The sequence below is a fragment of the Topomyia yanbarensis genome, chromosome 2 (assembly GCF_030247195.1).
Source record: "Topomyia yanbarensis strain Yona2022 chromosome 2, ASM3024719v1, whole genome shotgun sequence".
Classification (NCBI taxonomy): Eukaryota; Metazoa; Arthropoda; class Insecta; order Diptera; family Culicidae; genus Topomyia; species Topomyia yanbarensis.
Genome location: NC_080671.1, coordinates 442,773,890 through 442,799,056, shown reverse-complemented (window position 1 = coordinate 442,799,056; position 25,167 = coordinate 442,773,890). Strand labels below are relative to the sequence as shown.

The window sequence follows — 25,167 nt, the reverse complement described above, 5'->3', positions numbered from 1 at the left end:
TTAATGAATTTAGGTATCCTTTAAGAAGTAAAGTATTGGAAAGATCGAGTTTTCGTTCATTTCTCAAAAATCTAAATAGTTAACCGAAACACAAAAGTTCGACTTATCAACTTTAGGTTTTATCAAATTAATTCCTTATGCAGAAACAGTCTAGTACCATAATGTATCGAATCACGCCTTAAAGCACCATTATTTACACGTGAGAAAATGTGGAAAATTCCACCGATTTTGCAACTGAACCGAAATGGTTTGCAAACGAACAATTTTAATGCGATTTTCAGAGTTAAAATTTTAATTACTATGCACTGAAGCGCGCAGATGATTGGTTGATGCTTCGCAAATTGAAACGATTTGCGGACAAAGCCCGTAAATAATAACAATGATAAATGCACACATACTTAATGCTATAAATGAATTAAAGTGCGGTTTACTACCCTCAAAATGCCAAGTTATTGGGGCATTTGCACAAACGCGGCAAAATTTTTGTGTGTGGGATGCTGCCGGAGTGTTAATCAGGGAAATTAATCGTATGGGTGATTCTGTTTTCCGTAGGGATTGCTTTATTCGACTATAAAAAATCTCCGTGGGAAAACAATAAATTACCGGTTCTCTCGGTGTGTTTGCGCTAAAAAATTAATGCCATTTCGCAAAGGGAATTAATTTGTGAAGCATTAAAATCATCCATTTTTAATTCGAAATCAATTTCACCGGTTTGCTGTTTATGCACCATGAAAAGTGATACCTATGTACATATACTCGTAATCAACCCGGATGATCTAACAAGTGGGATGCCAACCTAAAACACATAGTTACAAGTAAACAAACAAACAAACAAACAAAGCAATCGAATCATGGCAACAAACAGTAGCTAAATCTATATCCACTACCTACTACATCAGTGCGCACTTGGTTCCCCACTAAAACCTGTGTGCTGATGTTGCGAAGCCATAATTCACCACGCATATTAATTATCTAATGGACCATTAAATTTCAATTCGCCGATTTATGGCAAACTCCCCCACGTCCACGGCATAGCCCATAGCCCCCGGGCTCCGACCCCTCCAGAGACAAAGCGAACGTTCCGCACTAAAGTGTGGTCGTTTATTGCGATTATCACCGTAAACCCGGGGTGAGATAGTTATTACGGCCTACTGCGGTTTTATATACAATTTCCTGTTCGGGCGTGACATATTGTTTTCGCGGCGTACCTATTGGTACACTGAACAAAAATTGTTGCGATATAGCATATGATTTGTCATTTGAACGACATAAAAACTCAATGTTGACGATTTCGAATGGCAATCATCCAAAAAATGGTGGATTCAAGATCGAATGACTTCATGTCTGTATTGGAATGAACAGTCTGTGATATTCGAAGGATAGACATAACGCCATATGAATTATTTGCACCCAAAAAAGTAAACGATGGCGCTTATTATTATCATCTCAACTAACAGTAGTTGATCATTCGTGTTTCATCTGTTTCCAGTGTTTGGGCTGGCTCGAATGACAGTCATTTGAAGCGCTTCATGCGTTTGCGAGATAAGTTTTTTCATTATTTCTGTGCAGTCGCAAAAAGTCAGTTCGCGACATCAAAACGTGAAAAAACTGCTGCTTGTCATCTTCAAGACTAACGTACCCTAGAAAAATTGCTTTGGAGCTGATTTCCTGGCATTGGGAGAGAAACTAGCGTCCGGATCAAAGGATTTATTTGCATATTTTGGAGCAATGCCACTGACATGGTGTCTTTCAACATACAGGGAATAGCCGTTATTTAGTGCAAATAACTGGTCAAAGCCATAGTATGCAAGGCAAAGAGGGAGTACTGGAAAGGGAGTGATATACAATAGGTAAAATGTTTCGTAAGTTTGTGCACAGCTAGTTTCACGATCATATTTTTTAGGATGGATGCCAAATAGCTGTCAATTGATGACTATGTTGATCGGAACTATTATTCTGGTGAAATGGTGGCACTAACGATTCAATATCGTACGGGAATCACAGCCCTAGGAACCACGAGTCCCGAGAGATTGTAGTTACAGGTATTCCTATCCCAAGGTTTGGAAAATTTCCACGCGACCGGCACTAGGTGATGGCCAAATCTACTGGTTTCACATAGCCGTCTTAGTCCCTGAATCAGATTCGAGAGCTAGACGGATCGCATGATATGCAACATGAGGAGCCAATGTTCGATCTGCTTTGGTTCTATCCCGATGACCATGGCGGCTGAACTACATTGCCCCACAATGCTGATTACCTTTGGAAATGTACAATCAATTAAACAATCTGACGCAGGTATTTCAGTTTTATTATGGAAGGGTTCAATTTATAGCATTAAGCACTATTTACACTTATCCGATCCGTTTCAGTTCCGTGCACGGACACCAATATTCTTTCATACAAATCAAAAGCGAGCATTCACACTTGTCCGGCACGGCACCGTCCCGGACAAGTGTGCTCACATTTGAAGCGTGTAAAATAATATTGGCATTCGTGCACGGTACTGAACCGTTGCCAAAGCGGATCGGAAAGGTGTTACTTTGACTTTATCGTTATGTTGTTACAATATTCTCTGCACAAAAGTACACTAAAAAAAATCGAAACGTTAACTCTATTTGTTTCAAACCGCTTAAAATTCATATGAAGAAGAAATGCTATTGTTATCGAGCGCACACATACCTTCTATGTGTCAATTGTATAAACTATGTATGCACACACATAAGTTATATGTGCATATTGTTATAGAATGGGGTTTTATGTGCCTAATAATTATGAAATGTGAATGTAAGATTAATATTTCTTGTAAATACACACATTAGGTTTATGTGCCAGTAAATAGTGTCGTAAACGTATGCTTCCGCAATAGTGCAAAAATCTATAAACCAATAGGCATAACGTTTACTTTTTTGAGTGTACTATGATTGTGGTTAATATACAGGTGGCATTCATGACACACGCCTGTTTACGAATATTTTGACGCATGAGAATTTTTTCAAAAAGACATCGGCAATGAGTTACTCTCTTTGTTTACTTTCTCTTTCGATTTTTACGGTGTCACTATAACACTTTTCACTTATTTTACAGTACAGATCGAAAGACGGTGGTTTTAAGTAGCATATTATGACCAGACTTGAGGGATAAATGTTAAAGTGACCGAATTATTAACAGAAGAGAAAGTAAACAAAGAGAGTAACTCATTGCAGATATGACTTTTTGAAAAAACGCTCAAGAATTGCGTCTCACTATTCACCATCTTGCTGTAATAGTGATTTATTTCCTCTTTTCAGAAAACACCAGCACCGCACAAACGTAAGAGATTCTGTGATGGACCAACGTTGCCGCAAGAGAACACTGGTAGCAATAGGTTTGTTCCAGTACCAGGAGAAACTGGAAGTACTCCGGAGAAAACAGGGAGAAAATCGTTCCTGTATTATCTTCTTTTCTTTTCCTTCTTTTGGTAGCAAATCGGAGTGAAAAGGAGCAAGAATGTTTTGTTCCGGAGCAACAGGGAGTGACTTCCGTGTACTGGAACAAACCTAATCATTGTTAGCAGAAAGGAAACCACTCTTTTGCGCTCAAGCAAGAAACCAAGTCACCCAGCAATTTTTAAGTTTACCGTAAAACTTGAAGGCACTGAGCTAGATCAGCAACCTCCCGGTGCGATTGTTAAAAGTCGATCAACGATCCAGTAGAATTACGCACTAGACAAGAGAATATGTCCGGAATTACAAATTCTGACTCATCAGAAAAATATCTTTAAAAAAGCACTAGCTGGGAAACGGTATCAATCGAAACTATGAAAAGTTTCGACTGACTCCGACGCAAATTCCGGAAACTTTTCTTCGTTGATTGCGCGAATATTATATTCTGGTACTGCTGGGTAAATTTCACATTGAAGAATAATTCCGTTGCTAGCTGCCATGATTCAGCATCGAGAGATAGAACCTATAGTCGAGATCGAACCAAGAGAGCAAGGCAAACCGTTGTCACTAAACGCCCTAGCACTAAACTAAAACAAGTTATATTACACATAAGACATAACTTTCTCCGCTGAAGGAAGGCAACAAATTTTTACCGTTAAATTTGAATACTGCGTAATTGTCTCTCTTCGTTTACTTTCGTAGTCACCGATGTTACGTAACATGTTTTAACTGAAGAAATTTTTTTTGAAGACTCACGTACCGGGGGAGTAGCGATAAAAAAAGTTGTGGTTCAGCCGGAAATGAACTGGATTTCTGGCTGGTTCCAGTTCGTATTCTGGCTCCAGTAACACAACCGATTCTAATTAGCCACTGAAGTCGGAATACGAACTGGAACCAGCCAGAATTCCGGTTCATTTCCGGCTGAGCTTAACTGGGTGCTAAAGCTGTAAGATTGTCATGATGACATTCACACAGAAAAAAATGTTGGTAAAAATAAGAGTTTTTCACTCTTAGCAAAAAAGAACCAACGCATACTCTTAGTTTGAAAATAAAACTTTTATTTTGAATACTATTCTTCATTAGCTTAAAAGGAAAACTTTTATTTTGATTATTATTCTTGATTAATTTAAAAGTTTTACTTTCAACCTGATAGTAGGCGTTAGTTGTTTTTTGCTAAGAGCGGAACACTCTTACTTTTACCAATATTTTTTTTCTGTGTGTTGGTAACGAAACTATATTAAGCAAAGTGTCAAAAGTTTGAATTCAATGTGAGGTTTTTTTTATACAACGGTAGCATGTTACAAGCATTTGGATTGTGATTTGATGTTTTTAGAATATATTATTTTGATCAATAGTTTTTAAGAAACCAATAACAATAAATTACGTTTGCAAAATGCAATAAACTGTTTCAATAATAATTATATACGTACTACCAATTCCTTGATTTGAACTGATCTTCTGCTTAAAACCAAATATATATCGTCTTGTTCTTTGAGCAACTTTCATTCAACTTTTCGATGACATTTATGCTAAGAAATAATGGAAGTATTTCGACTTTCTGATTTGGTATATACGCTGAATATGGGGATGTCTTATCAATTTCGACGTTTTAGTTATTGTAAAGTTAATGTTAACATTTCAATCTTGATCGGTTGTTGCTTTGCAATGCGAAACTTTTGCTTCTATTTTCTGAATGTCTATCATTTGATACTTGCATACAGGGGTGGAAAGTAACTTGCAACAAAAATCAAAAGGCTGTCATCCAAAACACAACTGACAAATGTTAAAGGGCCGGGTCATATTGAATATCATTCGGAATAACGCTTCAGTTTTGGTACAGTGTACGGTGCACGGATAATTTGCTGTCAGGTGGCGGACATATTTTAGAAATTGTTTTTTTTTTGTTCGTTCGTTCATCCATTCTGGTTGGTATTGTGCGAATTGCTGTGAATTTCATTGACTTGTAAAACCGCAATTTTACAACGTTGTAGGAAAGGCTTCTACCCGTTTCTTCGCAGGGCAGAAAACGTGACTTGGAGTTGAACTGCTTCATCCCAACCCCGTAAGGTGTTCAGTTTTCCAGGAACCTGTTCGGAGTACGGATGTCGAACGGAACTAATTTAAAATAAACGCTTTGCATGCGAAAATCCATATTAATGCAAGCTGTTTCTTATTCAACACGTTTACCGGACGTTTTCCGTTCCGTCCACCGGGAACAAACAGGAACGCAATCACCACTCCCACATCCTACTCTTGCGTTCTCCTGGTTACGCTCGAAAATTAAACGACGAAAGCTTCTGTCAAGTACAATATTATGCAAATTAAATCGGGAGTTAAGAGAAAGGGATGTGAAGGATCTTAATAATAAGTCTCCGCGAAGCGGGAGGAATGGCTAATGATGAAATATGAACTGGTACTTTTTTTCGCTTCATTAATCTACCACACCTGAAAGAAAATACACTGTCATCGAGCTTATCGGTTTAAAAGTGTATGAACACGTGTTCTGAATACGATTCGAAGATCTCAGGAGGCCGAGTTTTAAAGTGATGGCTGTCAAGACATTTTAACATTTCATTTTTAAATAGGAATTAATTATTTTCGTTAGGTGAAATCGAGGGTGAAGTTGCTCAGTACTACTAAATGAATATTTTGAGGGAAATTGAACTTGTTAGATTATGGCTACGTGTTTTTGGGTTCAACTTCAATTTAAACACAATAAGGTTTTACAGTAAAGATCCGTTTTTATCAACTCCTTGGTGTATTTTAAACCGACAACCCGGATATTGACAAAATCCGGACATATTTTTTTCTTTCTTTTAATAAACCGAAGCTGTCAAAATATCCTGCTTTTGTCTCTAGATACAGTCTCACAACCCATTTCGATTACTACCGACTTCCGGTGTAGGAAAATTGTCTATTACATTCCTCATATTTTTGAGTATTTTCGAAAACAGTCTGTTTAGTAGTTGCCGATATATGAGATTATTTCGAAGACTCTCGGTTAAGCAAAATTTGTTATAAATACTTGAGTTTATTCGAAAAGCAATTAATGATTAAATAGTATCACTCATTCTAGTCCATTCAAGAAATGCCATTATTGTGTGGTTTATAAGTAATTTTTCTCAAACGCATCGTCTCTATGGGATTAGCCATCATCGACCACTAGTATCTACTCGTCGAACCCATTCATAAAATACCTATCAGAGATCGGAAACTGATTCAGTTCTGAGAGTCATTTATATCTGATTCACTCACAAAAATGAATTAATTATTTTAATTCAATTTTTACTCATTTAGAAACACAGAAAAAATGTTTGCTTAAACTTAATTTGGAGTAAAACTATAACACTATTATAACTGTGGTTGATATTTAAAACAACTGGAGTTATATTCAGATAACGGAATGGAAAATGGATTTCTGACAGTTTTCTATACTATCAATATTATAACATAATCTATTATGAAAGATCAATTTATGAATTGATCGTTTATTACTAGGTCTCTGTCATTAGATGATTATATCTAATACAGTTCTCTCACAGAGGACGTTTCTACTTTTGGGAAAAAAAAATTATATCTCATTTAGTTTTAACTTTGATAAAATCATATCAAATATTGTTACAATTTTGTTATCATTTTTTTATTTTTTGTTATTTTAACAACTAACCAGCCGGATTTATAACAGGTTCTGTTTCAAAATATTTCCGAAATAAATAACTCCAGGTGTTATAAATCAGTTATTCCCTTCTGATCGGGAGTCCACGCACCCTGAGAGAAAGTTAACAGAACTTGAGTTAAGCCAAAATATGTTCTGGAATAAAGTAAGGTATAGTCAGGGTTTTCCATGCTCGTGGAGGACCAACGCGCACTTGGTGTCTTCGAACGGAAAGTGCTGCGTACCATCTACGGTGGAGTGCAGATGGAAGACGGCACATGGAGACGGCGAATGAACCATGAGTTGCATCAGCTGTTGGGGGAGCCGCCCATCTGTCATACCGCGAAAATCGGACGACTACGGTGGGCCGGGCACGTAGCCAGAATGTCGGACAATAGCCCGGTGAAAACGGTTCTCAATTGCAATCCGACCGGTACAAGAAGACGTGGCGCGCAGCGAGCACGATGGATCGACCAGGTGGAAAACGATTTGCGGACCCTTCGCAGACTGCGTGGCTGGCGACGCGCGGTCATGGACCGAGTGGAATGGAGGAATCTTTTGTATACGGCACAGGCCACTTCGGCCTTAATCTGTTAATAAATAAATAAATAGTCAGGGTTTTTGCACGGTTCCTACAAGGACTCTGCCAGGCTCGCTTTCCGTTAAACCAGTTAAACCTTAATGCATTAACATGATGGGTTAGGGCCAGGGACTCTGGGATTTTAGAGGTCCTGCACATAGGATTGATATAAAATCATGCTACGAAACTACTGAAAACTACGAAAAAGGTGTACTCACCTTTTTCGTAGCCACGTAAAAAGATGGACCGGTAACATCTGATACATAATCGGAGTGAAGCAGGCTGTTACTTCAAATGTGGCATTTTCTGTGCTTATCTTCCTTGTCTCTGGAACTTACGGGTCACGAGTGTAAACCCGCCGTCAATTGTAATAGTTTCCACGTTGATGGGACTGGCTGTTGATTTGGGGGTGCTGGATGCAGCTTTTTCAGTATTTTGTTACTACCCGACAAATAGCTACAAGTGTGATATCCGTTTGTGTGGCATTTTTCCACTTAGGTTGAAATATAGCATAGTGTTTTCACATAGACCGGCTAAGCCAAGACAAGACGAATTGTAGTAAATAATGCGATTATAATTAATTATAGTAAACAATATGATTCATGCTTTAGTTAGATGACTTTAGTTCCACTTTTTACCGTATAGAGGGTACCAACACTAACTTTTCAACGGAGAGAGATAGAAATTAGGTGTCTTCTACAAAGTTGTAGAACAGGATTTTTTCAGTAATTGTTCTGAACATATCGATATTCTATCTCTTTTCCTTGAAAAAATTGTGTTGGCGACCTCTATGCGATAATAGGTGTATCTAGATTCAAAAAATCAAATTTAAATTGTTAACAACACACAACATTATATTCTCAGTCGTATCGCTTGCTTGAAATGAATCCTGACTAAATACCTACCCATTACCCAAACCGTGGTACTTATGTCAGTGTCGCTGAGGCCTTCCTACTGCTGGATCCAGAGAGGGGCACGGGGGCACGTGCCTCTCCTCTCCGACCAGAAACTGTTATTCATTAAATTTGGTTTATAATTCTTTAGCAATAAGCAAAGCATTGTTTCTATTACGGTTATGGTAAAGTGTAATATTTTCTGAAGCTGAAAAATGAGTTTAGGCTTACTGAAGTTTGCTTTATCCAGTTCCATCATCTATACCATTATGCACTGATATCATTCTATACGTAACCCAAGTAGAAAGTCTCTTTTTTCAAAACAACCTAAAATGCGTGGTTGAAAATGAATTGGAAATAAGATTCCCGTATCTATAGAAGAAGGCAAAAGAGCAATTTGACTACACCATATGGCACTGCGTAATTGCCTCTAGTTTATATAAAAATGCACATCGCAATACGAACAAATAGATCCGTTAAATTTAATACTTGAAAGAACTCGGGTATTCCTAACTGTGTGTATATAGTGAGGATGCGGATTGAGAGACGTACTCATTCGTACCTGGCAATAACATTCAAAACACATGCATCAAAAATTACGCAAGCTACGCTAAGCACTCATAAAGGACAATTTGGTATGTTCCTGCATAGCAAACGGCACACCTTAAAGATGCAGAGCAGAATGTATCATAACCGGACGTTCACTAATCCACTGCTATCGATTCCAAAACTTAGCCTTGTATGCCACACAAACGGTTGTCACACTTGTAGCTACTTATCGGGTAGTAACAACATGCTGAAAAAGCTGCATCCAGCACCCCCAAATCAACAGCCAGTCCCATCAGCGTGGAAACTATTACAATTTACGGCGGGTTTACACTCGTGACCCGTAAGTTCCAGAGACAAGGAAGATGAGCACAGAAAATGCTTCATTTGAATTAATAGCCTAGAAACTATTCTGCTTCACTCCGATTATGTATAAGATGTTACCGGTCTATCTTTTTACATGGCGTGTACTCACCTTTTTCGTAGTTTTCAGTAGTTTCGTAGCATTAACGGAAAGCGAGCCTGGCAGAATCCTTGTAGGAACCGTGTAAAAACCCTGACTATACTTTACTTTATTCCAGATTACACACGCGCAGAATCTTGCCAGAACTAATTTCACTTTGCTTAATATCTGCTAAATTTCTGCCAGGGTGCGCTAACTGCGTTACTGCGATCGAAAAGAAATACACGATGCCGAGAATGCACTCCAAATTAAGTTTAAACATTTGTTCAGTGTTTTCAAATAAGTAACAAAATCAATTAAAATAATCGATTTATTTTTGTGAGTGAATCAGATACGAACCCCTCTGAGAAATGAATTAGTTTTCGGATAGTTATTTTCTGAAGATACGAGAATATACTAATGGTCGATGTCTGATCCCAAAATAGAGACGCTTTGTTTGGCAAAAATACTTATTATCCACACAATAAGGGCATTTCTTGAATGGACTAGAATGAATGATTCAATTTACTCAGTAAGCGAATATACTCATGGTCTTGTAATTATAACAAAAAAGTTCAAGTATTCGAAATAACCTCAGAAATCTGCCTTTGGTATCCACTCAATAGGTTATTTTCGAAAATACTCAAAAATATGAGAAATGTAATAAAGAAAATTTCAAGACCGGAAGTCGTTAGCAATCATAAAGGGTTATAAGACTGTATCTAGGGACTAAATAAGAATATTTTGACAGCTCCGGTTCATTAAAAAGAAAGAAAAAAATATGCAACAATTTTGTCAATATCCTCATTAGACCTGTGCGCCGCCGCGCCACGCCGCCGCCGCCGGTAAATTTCAACAAACGCCGACGCCGAAAGGTAAACCGGCGGCGCGCCGCCGACGCTTTTTTCTCACGCCGACAATTCGCGAACTCGAAAATCATTGACTCATAATTTTATCTACAAATCTATGAACATTGTCTACGGTCCGAATTTACGACGTTAACTGATTCCTGATTTACCACATATTGATCTTTATTTGGTATTAGTGGTTGTGAATAAGATCACAAAATTAACAAAGTCTTCTTGATATTTTCTCGAAAATCATTACACGACACTCGGAATATAATTCATGGATCCATTCTTGCTTCGTCAACTGGTTATGATTGCGAGCATATAAGTTACATTTCACCATTCGTGGAATGGGCCATAAATTAAAAAAAAATCCACTTTAAAGATATAGTTGATTCCTAATATGTTAGACACGATTCACTAGTCGAGCTCGTGAAACTGTTCATAATATAGTTCATAAAGCAATAAATCTTTCACATAATCTTAATATACTTACGTAAACAATTACAAGGAACTCAGACAATTATTCATGGAATATACGGTCTACTCTTTGGTTTTGAAATTTTTATGTGAGCTATTGTGTACAACTGCTAGCAACCAGTCTCATAGGCGCGAGCATTAGATACAAGGAAACTACTAGGACCTGTAACCCTGTTATTCTTTTGTTAAGATTCAGTGTAATTTTCGAAATTAAATGAAACTGCGCTGAGCACCAAAAATACATTACCTAGCCATAATTCATGTCCGTGAGATAAAGAAGAAAACTATAAGACACGTGACTCTGTGTAAAAAATCCGACGGTAAGATCAAGACTAAAATATCACGATAACATGACGAGAATTTACGAAAATCGTTGCACATCCTAGGGGCAGATCACTCTAGAAATGTATAACAAATTTGAATCAAATTAGAAAAAAATCCTTTAATATTCATTTTTGCATCAACTTTGCACTCCCTCGCAGAAAAGTTTGTTTAACAAACGTCCTACGCTGATTCACTTTGTTCGACGTTTTGTTGAATGTAGGGCTAATTTTTTGTAGGGTTTTGACGTCTTACACGCAACACAAAGTACATTATGAATCTCTATTTTGATGGAAAGAAATGCATTTAATTTAGCTGATTTTTAAAAATGCATCACAAGTGATCTGCCCCTAGTGCACATCGTTCAATTCTTGACTTTTTTTAGTCAATAAAGTTAATATAAATCAATGTATCATCAAGCTATGAACTAGAATCATAAAAATATTAAACATATTCAGATACAACCACATACTAAACATTTGAGTATAATGGAATCATTTTTTTGGCGTGAAGTAGTTTTGTAAAAATACAAAAAATATTTTCAATACGAGGTTTATTTATCATTGATTGAATCGTGACTTATTTTGAAATTTTTTTTCTTGAAGAATAATTGGGCAGAGTGATCTTGACTTTTCGCGACGTTGGTGCACTGATGTAGCGATGCAGAGGGCACGATTTCTGGTCTCATAAATTATTCATCGTATCACAGACAAATAGGACGTAACACGAGATGAATGTTCATCACTCGTAGGAAAAGCGGTCTATTAAAATTACAAAAATGCGCCATATCAGCGAGCGTGGCGTTAGTGAAAAGATTTTGACACAGAGCTAAATGCGTTACTTAGTTTCTGCACCCAGGAATCAGAAAATATTGGCTCAAATGGCACGTTCTGCACCCACCCGAAAACGTTACCGTCTTTTTAATCTCACGCAAACCAAAACAAACAAAATGGGCCAGAAATGTGAAATTCATTCTTGTCGAAGTGCCCAAGGCGAGAGTTGTTTACAATCATTTCTTAAGTTACAACACGATTCCGATGTGTGAGTAAGCACATAATAGGATGTGAGTAAATTAATTGATTCGGTGTATCGAATCTAACTAGATGTATGCAATGGATTAGAATTTGTTGATCCCCGGAACTGCTGGAGAAATTGGCGGTGTGCAGGCGCAACGAAAACTAGAGATACGCTCACACCATTTTCAATCAGACTTGTTTAGTGATCTGTTTTAACCCAACAGGGGCTAAAACATCAAGTCGTGGAATTATTATGAATGATAGTAACTGTATATTTAGGTTTCGTCAGGGTGTACATCTGTATGATTCCAGCACATCGAGCATACTTTGAATTCAAGATAGAAGCAAATCTTACGTTGATAGAAAATGTAGTGCCATGGAATCGTATATACTTTATCATCGCGGCGATTTTGTACTTACAAGAAGTAAAAGTAAACGCCAGCCTGGAAAATGAAGTAATCCCAGTGAAGTTCAGCCGGAATTGAACTGAAAATCTGGCTGGTTCCAGTTCGTACACGGGATCCAGTGGCACAACCGATTCTAACTAGAATCGGTTGTGTTACTGGAGCAGGAATACGAACTGGAACCAGCCAGAATTCCGGTTCATTTTTGGCTGAGCTTAACTGGGATGTGTCTACCTTGAAAGGTCAGTAATGCCATTAATAACGCCTCGTGTTAGGGTACCTGATATCTGCGGGATTCTAAAATAGCGACGGTAAAGAAGACTAAATAGAAACAAAAAACAATGAAACGACAACAAGAATTAATTTCCTCAAACAAAACAAAATCTGTTTAACCGTTGCTTAATTTCCCAAATATAGAACAATAAATAATTATTATGGTCATTGAAATACAGTCGTTACTCTGCATTCTTCAAATTTGTCCATTGCAATCATTATTTCATGCGAAGTCGTAGTATGCGACATCGTCAATTTTTCTATTTCGTTTTTCAAATTTTACAACTGTAAAAATAGTTCCACCTTTCATTTATTATCTTGCATTTCGCAAGCAGAGTGGGCACTATTAGAGCTTCAGTTAAAAAAAATTGATGTGGTTACGAGAATTACATTTTGTGCAATGTGTTCAACAGATGTCGCTAATACATTGTGGGCGATGATTTTTTTTTGAATTTTCTTCAAGCTGTAACGTCTGTTTGTATGTGCCTGTTACAATAAAAACCGAATATTTGGGAAAGGAATTGTACTGCCAAGAATTTTTTTTAGTTACATAGGAGTCAATATTCGTCACGCCGATACACGCCGGCGCGCCGCCGCCGATGGGGTCCAACGGCGTGACGCCGCCAACGCCGCCGCCGCCGGCCAAATATGTCGCTTACGCCGCCGCCGATTAAAAATGCATCGGCGCACACCTCTAATCCTCATTTTGTCAGCCTAAACTACACCAAGAGACTGATAAAAACGGATCTTCACTGTAAAAACCCTATTGTATTTAAATTGAAGTTGAACCCAAAAACAGGGCTTCTACACGTGCACTAGAATGGGACACGGTTATATGAAAAAAAATATTAAATTTTGCTCCGAGTAACTTTTTGGGTCCAATTTAGCTCCCAGAGCAACTCTGCAAATTTTGAGCTCGATCGGTGAAACTATATTTTTGCGCCCACGGTTTAAAGTTTACATGGGATTTCGTATTTTTTGTCCCACCCTAATGTGTACATGTCGTATGGGAGTGCATCCTTGCACTCCGACAATTGGCGGAGAAAAATCGGAGTTAGCAAGAAGAGGGTCTTCCACTAATTTTGTCGGACCAGAACCATTCTGTGGAGTCTCATCGTGTGCCATTAAAGTGGAGCTGAAAAAGTGGGAGATCACATCTATAACCAACAAGTGGAGTATCATAACTTGCTTTGGGGTTGCTTTGGTTAAATAAAAAAGGACTATGCATCATGACAGGACTACTTACCGGACCCTGTCCGAGTAAATATCATCCTATGAAGATTGGTAAATTTACAAACGATACAAGCCGTATCAGCGGATCGGAAAGTGAAACATCACAGCACATGATCTGCAAATGCAGTGCATTGATGCAACGCAGACTTAGAGTCCTCGATAAAGGAACACTGGAACCTTTTGATATTTGGACTGCAAATCCCAAACAGGTAATAAACTTCATCCGAAGTTTCGATTGTGTGGTAAAAAAAAACTTTTCGATTGTGTGTGGTGAAAAACCCGGACCGGTGAAGAAAAATCACATTTTAGACAATATAATCACATTTCCTGTATAGATCAAGCTTTCTAGTTATATGCTGCTATTATTGTAACTTTCCCAAAGTACGCATACAAATGTAGCGTGGGCAGTGGTCTTAATCATATATTGAAACTATAAATTTACAAAAATCGAAAACAATTTTATTTATGGACTTAGATGCGGTTTTGCAACGGTTTTCGGCAGTGTATTCATTTATAAATAGGCTTTGTAAAATGTACCTATTAGCAGAATCAAAATAGGATAGGCTGGGTGGAAATGAATCACGTGAAGTGGAAACGAATTATTGAATTGATGGAACGTAAACAATAAACTTTCATTGTGCTTTCCATCGAGCCGCGTAAATTTGATGCTAAGAAAGTTTTCGTCTTTGCGCAACGAAAGCACAGATTGCTATCATGTAGGTTACGCATGCAACCGCCAACAATTTAGTAACACAGATTAGATAGGGTGATGAGCCTATTATCGCTATGTTTCTATCCTACCAATTTGAAGCCGTTGGTTAGAGCAGTCTCTGCCATCTTTGTTCAACGTATTGAGTTAAATGGTAGCGCAGCAATAGGGGCTCTCGATTCGAGTTTTCGTTGCGCTCAAACACGAGAATTTCACTTTTTCAGCGCATGTGGGCATGTTTTGTGCAGTCGCTACCTCGCTGTTTACGTCCGTGATAGAAAAGAAATTTCCATTTAACACCCACCGAAATACCCCACTACTATTCCGAGTCGTTTTTTCGGACTGTGCTTTGAAGCTAGTAGGGTAAACAGGTCTAATACGCCCCCCTTAAGCAAAAATAGCTATATTTCACCATTCGACGCTATGATCACTAACTACTTTAATTTATTGTTATATTAGTTATAAATTAGTACCCGTTTCATTTTTTATTAAAAACATCCTGAGACAAGTACAATTAAACATTTTTCAAAGATGCCTAAATTCTAGTTTTTTCTTTCACCCAGGGCAAAATGCCCCCGGTGAAAGTGTAATATGCCCCACAACAAGAGGACGGTATGCCCCACAGCAATCGGTGAGTATGCCCCACAACAATGGTTGGGGTATTTTGGCCGGTGATGAGCTATTGTGAATACATGAATAATTCTACACACACACACACACATAGTTTTAAGCCAAGCTATAAACTAAGATAGTAACTATAACATTCTAGTAAGCTACTTGAAATAGTTCTATCGAATCCGACTATTTCTAATTGGTTGTAATGCTTTTGCAAAAAGTGGAAGCTTACATAAAAGTAGCTCTTTTGAAACTTTTGTGTATATTGTTGTTTTGCAACATATTAAAAATACCAAACTAACTTAGTACGTTGAATTCATGAAACGATACTGTTATCAGTCATTTTTACTTTTTAGATAATTCAGGAATCCTGGGAATCGAAGAGGGGCATTTAGCCCCGGTGGGGCGTATTATACCCTTTTACCCTAGAGTGTGAGCCGAATACGGAATGTAGAGAAAATCGAAACTCGTCTTTATCCACATTGTATTTGCTTCGCTTGATGCGCAATACAAGCGAAGACTTCCAGACAATCCGACGCGTTAATATTTACTGTATAAGAATTGATGAAACATGAGTGCGACCCAGAGAAGATTTGAATGTATTGTAATCGCTGTTTGGGGAATGTTTTGTCGCGACCGTTTTAGTATTGAACATCTTGCTATTAGAGCATTTTTTCTTATTACCGAAAAAGTATTACGGCCGAGTTTTGGGTGTAATTTAGAAAGATCGTGTAAAAGAGAATGCGTTTCATAAAAGAGCAGACAGTTGGCTGCATCACAGAATTTTAAATATGTGACGCGGAAATCACGCCACCTTACAACCATACGTACAATGATGCCACCTGGATTCTTTTGATGATAAAGTATGGATCGCGTGCGATGTTTTGAAGTAGAATACTCCTAACGTTTCAATATAGGGGTCCCGTTTCAAAGTTTCTGCTGAGATATTTCCCCAGTTTTCAAATGCGAAAAACTTCTGTTGTACTGATCGAAATCGCTATATTTGTACACTATCTGATCGGAAATATGTGCACATTTATTGTATTTGATTCCGTGAAATATACTATTACTATAAATTACAATATTAATGTATTTTGTGAAAGTGGCAATTATCTGTGCTAATTGGTCTGAACAATTGAACCAGGCAGCGAGCATTGCCAGGACCGCCTCTTTGCCCTTCAATAAACCGCGACACACGTATAAAAGCAGCACATAAGAAAAAAATCGTCAGTTTGCTTTCTGACCTCGTAGTAGTTGCTACGTTCCGTCAGCTCGAAGCAATATATTCCATGACTGCTGCCAGGCATCATTTCAATGATGCACAGGCGCGCCAATTTTATGCATACAATGATTACAGACCACAGAAAAAAACAGAACGCTCTTTCTTTCGGAGCTAAATAAACGCTCTCATGCTCTTTCAATTATGTGTGGCGTTCTTAAATACATTCACCACGGCGCGCGCTCCAGAGTGCACTGCGAAGGTGTGTGCTCTTTTATTAGTTTTCTTCTAGCAAACGGTATTGTGGCTACGATTGACAATTTGAACGAGATTATGTTGGTTTGTTGAATACCGATATAAGTTTCTGTAGATGGTTTGATTCTGGGTGCAAACTTTATTTTTATAGGACATTCGCCTGAACTCTCTAATGTTGATATTCCACACGCAAATGCTCTTCTACTGGCTTTTAACTGTGGAGTGAGTTTAACTTCCAGTGAGTACAAATAGTATTTGTTATCCGATTTGGTCTTTAATTTATTTTATTTGTGCATACCATGCTTTAAGGTGGCCTATTTCTAAAATAAAGCAGCTAGACGAATGGCTTTTGATTCCCATTTCATTTGCTTTGAAGTAGTGCATGCACTATATTATTGATTGTCATGTCAACCATATTTCTTCATGAGTATAAAATATTCTAGCTTGATTATTGACGTAAAAAGTGACAGGTTAGTTTCTTTTCGTTCTCATTGTTTTCAATCTTTTTCTAGTCATTAGTGTAAAATTTCGGTAGTGCTTACTTTTTAGCGTTAGCGGCCGTTAGTTCAGTGAGTCATTTACGCGATCTCCGGAGGAGTAACAACGCGCGCGAATAACACTCGGTACCTTATTCAATGTTCGCGGAGAAAGAAATCAATATATAATTGTCATTTTATTTGCTACATAAATACGAAATTTTATAACAGATTAATAGTGCTTGTATTGCGAAGTCTTCAATTACATAGGTATATTACCGCATCTATTTCGACAGATCTCTTGAGACGCTAAAGGTAATCGCTTTTCATAATATTGAATTCATTTTGGTATATCGCGAAACAAGGAATAATTGAATTGTTCACATACCTTTCTGATTCTATTAAACATAAGCAACACTCCCGACTGTGGGCAGTCCGTAGTTGAAGTTGCTTTTTTGCAAACCGGACATATTCAAATTAATTCAACAAACCAAAAAAATATCAAATTCTCGGCAGCCGGCTGCCCAGAGCAATAAACACATGATTACACTTCTGAGAGTTGCACAGTTGTATCACTTATCAAGGTGAATTCAGGTTTGTGTAACTCTTTACCCCATCCTATTAACAAAAACTCCTTCCCGTGGCAAACGTGGAGATGCATAGGTATACACGGTCCTCGCAACAACTTTTGCTACACTAACATTCCTTTCCTTCCCCGATGGCTGTAAGGGCGTGGCCGGCGCCGGTATTGGCAATTCAAAGTATAGAACTCTCGAAACGTGCACATTGAGAATGGACAGATACTCCCAGGCCCCATTCGTTGAATCTGTGCAATTTCGCTTGTTCTGGTCAATCATGGAGTAGCAACTACGAATTTTACGGTAGGGTGTCCCAAAATGACATCATGTTAAAAAGTCATCGGGCTCACTTCTTAAATGAAAGGTTAGGGTATCAGGACCACTTTCTTCTTCGGAGTGATTTTCTTAAAACGCTCCCTACTATTGGCGAATTTTGTTTTTTTTTTGTAAATTTTGGGTAAAAATTCAAATTCATGCTTGTTGAAGTGCTCCTGAACTGTCTTAGATTTTTTTCAGTATTTTTTTATTTTTCTAGAAATTCAAATGGAGAAGTTTGGTTAGTTAGTTTGTACAAATTGTGGATTATAAGAGCGGCAGAGACTTTAAAACTTGGTAAAAAGTTTAATTTTTGGTGTTTTTCATTAGTTTTTCTTCAAAATTGGGTATCTACAAAATTTTAAAAGTATGGGAAACACTTCAAATAGTTGAACCAAATATAGGGGCGTGGTTTTGCTGAAGAAAGTGTATAGCTGCGGCTAATGGGGTATGAGTTATATAAGTTTTTGTTATATAACCTTCGACATTTTTAGCAATTCATCAAAAATAATAATGTTCCAAAAAATAAAACAATTCAAATATGCTTAGACCACTAATTGTTTTTTGGAAAATAGAAGGAAAATAATTTAACCAAAAATTAAACCTTTTGCCAAGTTTTAAAGGCTCTGCCCCTCTTATAATCCACAATTTGTACAAATTAACTAACCAAACTACTCCATTTGGATCTCCAGAAAAATAAAATATTGCTGAAAAAATCTACGACAGTTCAGGAGCACTTCAACAAGCATAAATTTGAAATTTTACCCAAAATCGGCCCATTTTACAAAAAATCAATATTCGCCACTAGTAGGGAGCGCTTTAACAAAATCACTCCGAAGAAGAAAGTGGTCCTTAGAGTGCCCAGAAAAATAACGAATTTTTGAAAACTCAATCGGCCCACCCCTGAGTCGATTCCTAGTCCCACCAGAAGTACTTGCTCCAAATTTTAAGCAAATCGGACAAGTCTAGCTACCAACGTGCCTGAAGTTTGTGTGGAATTTTTCGACAATTTACATGGAGAAAACCCACTAACTCGCATTTTCGTTGCTAGGTGGCACTATATGCATCGTATTATCACTGTGAGTGAAAATAAGAAAAATAATTTAATTGCCTACAACTTTGTCGAAGACTGTTAGTCAATCCGGCTTTGGTAAAAAAAGTTATTAAACTTTTAACGAAGTGATGTCTGAGTCAGTTTTGCATGGGGCCTAGCAGCGCATAGTTGTGGATCGGTACTCGATTACCACCAACTATACATTTTTGTGAGATAATGGTTATATTTAGCTGAATAGTATATTCACAAGAATTGTAGTACATAATACGAGTTATGTTTTGGTTAGAAAATTTTAGTTCCACCTGTAACCGCATAGAGGGCGCCAACACTAACTTTTCATAGGAGTGAGATAGAATATCGAGATGTTCGGAAGAATTTTTTAAAAATACTTGCTCTACAACTTTGTGGAAGACACCTATTCTCTATCTCTTTCCGTTGAAAAGTTAGTGTTGGCGCCCTCTATGCGGTAAAATGTGGAACTAAAATTTTCTAACCAAAACATGACTCGTATTACTTACTATAATTCTTCCGAACATACTATTGACCTAAACCTAACCATTATTTCACAAAAATGTTTTGTTCGTGCAAATCAAGTACTGATCCACAATCATGCACTGCTAGGCCCCATACAAAACTGACTCAGACATCACTTCGTTAAAAGTTTAATAACTTCTTTTACCAAAGCGTGATTGACTAGCAGTCTTCAACAAATTTGTAGGCAATTAAATTATCTTTCTTATTTTCACTTTCAGTGATAATATGATGCATATAGTGCCACCTAGCGGCGAAAATGCGAGTTAGTGGGTTTTCTCCATGTAAATTGTCGAAAAATCCCATACAAACTTCAGGCACGTTGGTCCGGTAGCTAGACTTGTCCGATTTGCTTCAAATTTGGAGCAAGTACTCCTGGTGGAACTAGGAATCGACGCAGGCATGGGCCGATAGGGGTCATTTTTTTCCTGTCACTCTAATGGTCCTGATACCCTAATCTTTCATTTAAGAAGTGAGCCCGATGACTTTTTAACATGATGTCATTTTGGGACACCGTATTGTACGGTCATCATGCTCATGTTCATGCTCATGCTCAATTCTGCCTGAGTTATACTTAGCCAGTGAGCGGAGCAAACAAACGACTTCATCTGCAGACAAAGAACAGACACTGACGCAGGCAGCCAACGTGCGCGAATAAGAAATGTGATAACCGTACGTTGCCTAATACCGCTGTGACCTAGCACTGAACACGAGTAGAACTGAGCTGCGCTTAAAATGACCTCGATAGCTGGTACATGAAAGAATCTGAATAAAACAAGTTAGCGCAATTGAGAAGTAATTGATTACAAACCCCAAAGTTGGTTATATAAGGAAAAAAATATAGCAAGAGATCAGCTACAATGCGATATACTATTATACTGTCAGCAAGGCTTATCTCAAGAATCGGCAATTTTTTAAAGAATTTATTGTTGATTTTCTGATGAGTTTTAAAGTAATACAGGGTGTTTGGTTCATGGTTAAGAACCTCTCGGGGGGTGATAGACTGTTATATTTGGAGAAAAAAATTGTTCTACACATACCATCAAATCTCAACCGATACAGAGTTATTGAACTTTTTGTGTAAAAAACTTATTTGTCTTAAAATACCTCTAACTTTAAAACTATACTTTGCATTTTAAATCTTTTAGTTCCATTCGAAAGGTGAGAATATTTCCTATTCAATGGTGTTCTCATATCTTTTAGTTAATTAGTTTTAGTTACCTTTTAGCTGTAAAGTAGTTAAAAGTTAGTGTTTTTGAGGTTTTTGCTAATTTTCTCGAAATAATGAAGTATGATTATAGCAACATCAATTATCCACAAGTTGGGTTTTAGGACGATTCATAATTTGTTCTTGGACGACATATTCCTATCTCTTCTAATTTCTTTGTAATTTCATTACTATACTTTTCCTGTAACCGACTTGCAAGTGCTTAAAAGGCTCTAATCTGAAAAATATGCTTTATATCGTTATTTACAAGATTTTATTGGAAAGCTGAGAAAATGTTCTATCAGTGTATGTACAAATATCTTTAAGTTAAGTGTGCTAAATGATTTTTTACTAACGAAATAACTCAAAATTTGTGTTTTTTGGAGAGTTTTTTAATTATTCTAATTATTAATCAACAAAATTTATTGTTACTATTATTTATTTGATGCCCCTTAATGTTCTCTATAACTTTTTATTTGACACTTTGTCTATATCTCTTTTCATTTTGCTGCTATTTAATAGTTAACACAGCATGACCTCGCCACAAATGTAGTGGGTTCGAAATCGTTATTTTTGCATATGAAACGATGTGATAAAAACGATTTTGCGTCGAAACAAAAAGAGATAATTGAATGGAGTCAAAGACAAAACTGTAGAACTTGCTGAGATGCATTATTTCCATGATAATAATGGTGATGTTTATTATTTACTATTTTAAGAAATGCTAATAATAACACTAACTTTAAAATAATTTACTTCTAAAAGAATACTAAATTCACTTAACTGAAAGGTATTAATAATTTTTTCTCTGTAAAATTTTCCTGGCTTTCGAATAAAAAGTAAAAAAGTACAATAAGTGCCTTACTTTTTCAATTAGAGCTGGTATTAGTGAAAATAAGATAAAAATATCCAAGTTGAATAACTCAAACTCATGAAAATAAGAAAAGGTAAGTGTATCATGTCAAAGAACGAATTATGCAGCTCTTCAAGACTAACAATCTGGATTATTAAAATGATGAGGTTAACTATTGGGATCTTCAAGAAATGAACGAAAAATCGATTAAAATTGTTTAATTTTCACTAAATTACTTTGAAAAAGCTACTTAAACTCATTAGCTGAAACATGTGAGGGCATCATTCAATGCGAAATTTTCTCACCTTCCCAGTGGATCTAAAATATTTGAAATACAAAGTATACTTTTTGAGTTAGAGGTATTTTAAGACAAATAAGTTTTTTACACATAAAGTTCAATAACTCTGTAACGATTGAGATTTGATGGTATGTGTAGAACAATTTTTTTCTCCAAATATGACAGTCTATCACCCCCCGAGAGGTTCTTAACCGTGAACCAAACACCCTGTATGCTTCATACTTTTCAATACAGAGACCAGTTTCAAGATCTTGGCAATGCAACTAGATTATCAACAATATGCTTGATTTAACAAGTATAATCATTCCCCTATTCTGTGTGGCAGCCCTAAGTTTGCGCCGCTAAAACAACAAAAATGATCCATAAAAAATTGAAAAACGATCCATAAAAAAGTTGTCCATGTTCCATAAAACAAAACTGAAAATCCATAAAACAGTGTGAATGATCCATAAAAAAGGGTGATTTGATCCATACATTATGTAAAATTGAACCATAAAATGGTCGTAAAAGAGCACTAAAATAGTAATAAAAGAGCAATTAAAATCAACTAATGCCCCATAAAAATACTGGAAATGTTCCATAAAATGATACATTTTGCGCCATAAATTTACTGACATTGATCCATAGAATATTAACAATGTACATTAAAACACGTCGATATGGTTCAATTTTACATAATCTATGGATCAAATCACCCTTTTTTATGGATCCTTCGCACTGTTTTATGGATTTTCAGTTTTGTTCAGTGGAACATGGACAACTTTGTTAAGGATCGTTTTACAATTTTTTATGGATTATTTCAAATATTTTATATGCAAAAGTATATTTTCCCTTTCGAAACCAGCATAGCGTAAAATCCAACCACAACCCTTATTTGTAAGTTGATCCATGGTTCGCTATTTTCCCCATTATTACATGGATTTTTTAAAATTTTGTTAAAATTTCGTTGATCAATTTTTTTCAGCACTTAAAAAAGCACTGTTTTTGAACGACTTAGTGGAATGTTATTTTAAACACTTTTCTTTTTTGATGTCTTTCGTATATTGATACAAACACTGATGAAGGCTGCAAGTCGCGGTATATCTACAATTTCAACATTCTGCTTTTTTTATCTATTTCCATTGTTACCATATTTTGATTTTGTCCTGCTTTTCACGCTGTTTATTTTTGCATTTTTATCCATACCACTTACCTTAATTTATAGTCATTGCTGAGTTTTTCCATTTTATTTTATTTTTTCTGTCGTTTCATATATTAATACCCTGCTTTTTCATTTGTTTCTTTTGTCATTATATCAAACATTCAAAATTAGTCTATTAGTTCCATTCATTCTTATCATTTCCTTTTTCTATTTTCTTTTCTCTCTATATATTTTTGCAGTTTTACTTTTTTAAATTCATTTTAAAATGTCTCATTGTCCCTTTATCTTCATTTCTCGTATTTTGGTACAGCTTTCCGTTTTCTGTAGGTTTATTTTTTCTAATTGCTAATTTATTATAATTTTTTCTTACGCATGTTCCTTAATCTTTCATTTTGTTCATTTTAGTTATTCTTAATTTTTCCATATAACCTACTTTGAAAGTGCTTTTTTCTGTTGGCCATTTTCCAATAGGTTTGTTTTTTCATTTTTTTATTTTTCTAGAAAACATTAGATTTTTTTATTCCATTATGCGCATTTTTTCTTCGTTTTACATTTAGGCTGTTGTTTGAATTACTGTCAAGACTCATTTCTAATGTTGTTTTCCATTCTTTAAATAATCTAATCTATTTTTTCAATTTCTTCTTGTTATTTTTTCAATTTTGTGTGTTTCTATGGTATACCATTTAAGTTTTATACTATTTTTTGTTTTCCATTTTGTCCGTTTTTGTTCATTTCATTTTTTTTTTAATTTCTTCATGTTTATATTATTTTTGTCTTTTATATCTATTCCTCTACTTTTATACATTCTTAACGCTTTATTCACTTTTTCTATCTCTTTAAATATTTCTTGTTTTTAATGTTGAATATATTTAATCATTTTCGAGCTTTTCAGTTTTATGCATTTTTATCTTATATCAATGTTCGTATTTTTTTTAGTTGTTTTTTTTTTCATTTTCATTGGTTCTCAAAATTTTTCAACATCTGCCGATTTTTTTTATAATTTTCACCATTTGTTCAACAATGTTCGACTACTTTAATCTTTGCAATTTGATTGTCTAGTTTCCTGTTTTCTATTATCGATTCTTACAGGTTTTGTTTTGGTGGTTTGGTTGTTTTCGATTATACATTTTTTGACAATTGACTTTAATTTGTTTATGCGGTTGATTTTGCGATTTTAGTTTTTCTGTACACACTTTCAATATAAAGTTTTCCCTTTATTTTGTTTTTTGTACAATTGAACAAAGGGATTCTTTGAATTTTTTTTGTTTGGATAATGTTTATAATTTTTGCAATTATGTACTACATTTTTAATCTTTCCATTTCTTTACTTTTACTAATACTATTGACGAAAAAATTCTTTCTACCGTCATTGGCACTACAAATAACTAGAGCAAAAAAAATGGTTCATAACAATATAATTTCAGAGTAATATAAATATATAATATCAGTAAATACAATGGATTTCAAACTTTAATTTTGTGATACACGGGCAATATACAGTGCTGGGGGCCCGTACGTTGGACCCTCTGGGCCCGTATTTTCTATCTACGGCCCTGGAGGATATTTATCATATCATTTTACATTGTTCGCGATTTTCAGAAACAAGACAACATTCTATTTCTGCCCTCTCTTCTGTAGGAAAACTTATCTTTCATTCTGTTAGAGATGTATTAGCCAATAAGACTTTGTTGTCCTTAAAAGCATCTTTGAATTTCTTATGAGATCCAATCTGAAACTTTGATACTTCATAAAATGTATATATTTTCAGATCTTTAAAGACGACTTACTAATCGAAAGAATTAC

General features: G+C 36.1%; 1 long non-coding RNA gene across 2 annotated transcripts; it reads left to right on the top strand.

Moving 5' to 3' along the window:
- The first annotated feature begins 1,223 nt into the window (after positions 1–1,223).
- LOC131685656 (uncharacterized) lies at positions 1,224–4,745 on the top strand. Of its 2 annotated transcripts, XR_009304856.1 has the most exons (4): positions 1,224–1,418; positions 1,490–1,850; positions 1,904–2,295; positions 3,288–4,745. It is a non-coding gene; the product is annotated as an uncharacterized LOC131685656 (long non-coding RNA). The 2 variants fall into 2 exon arrangements; XR_009304855.1 differs by having other exon boundaries at positions 1,231–1,850; positions 3,288–4,744.
- The last annotated feature ends 20,422 nt before the right edge of the window (positions 4,746–25,167 follow it).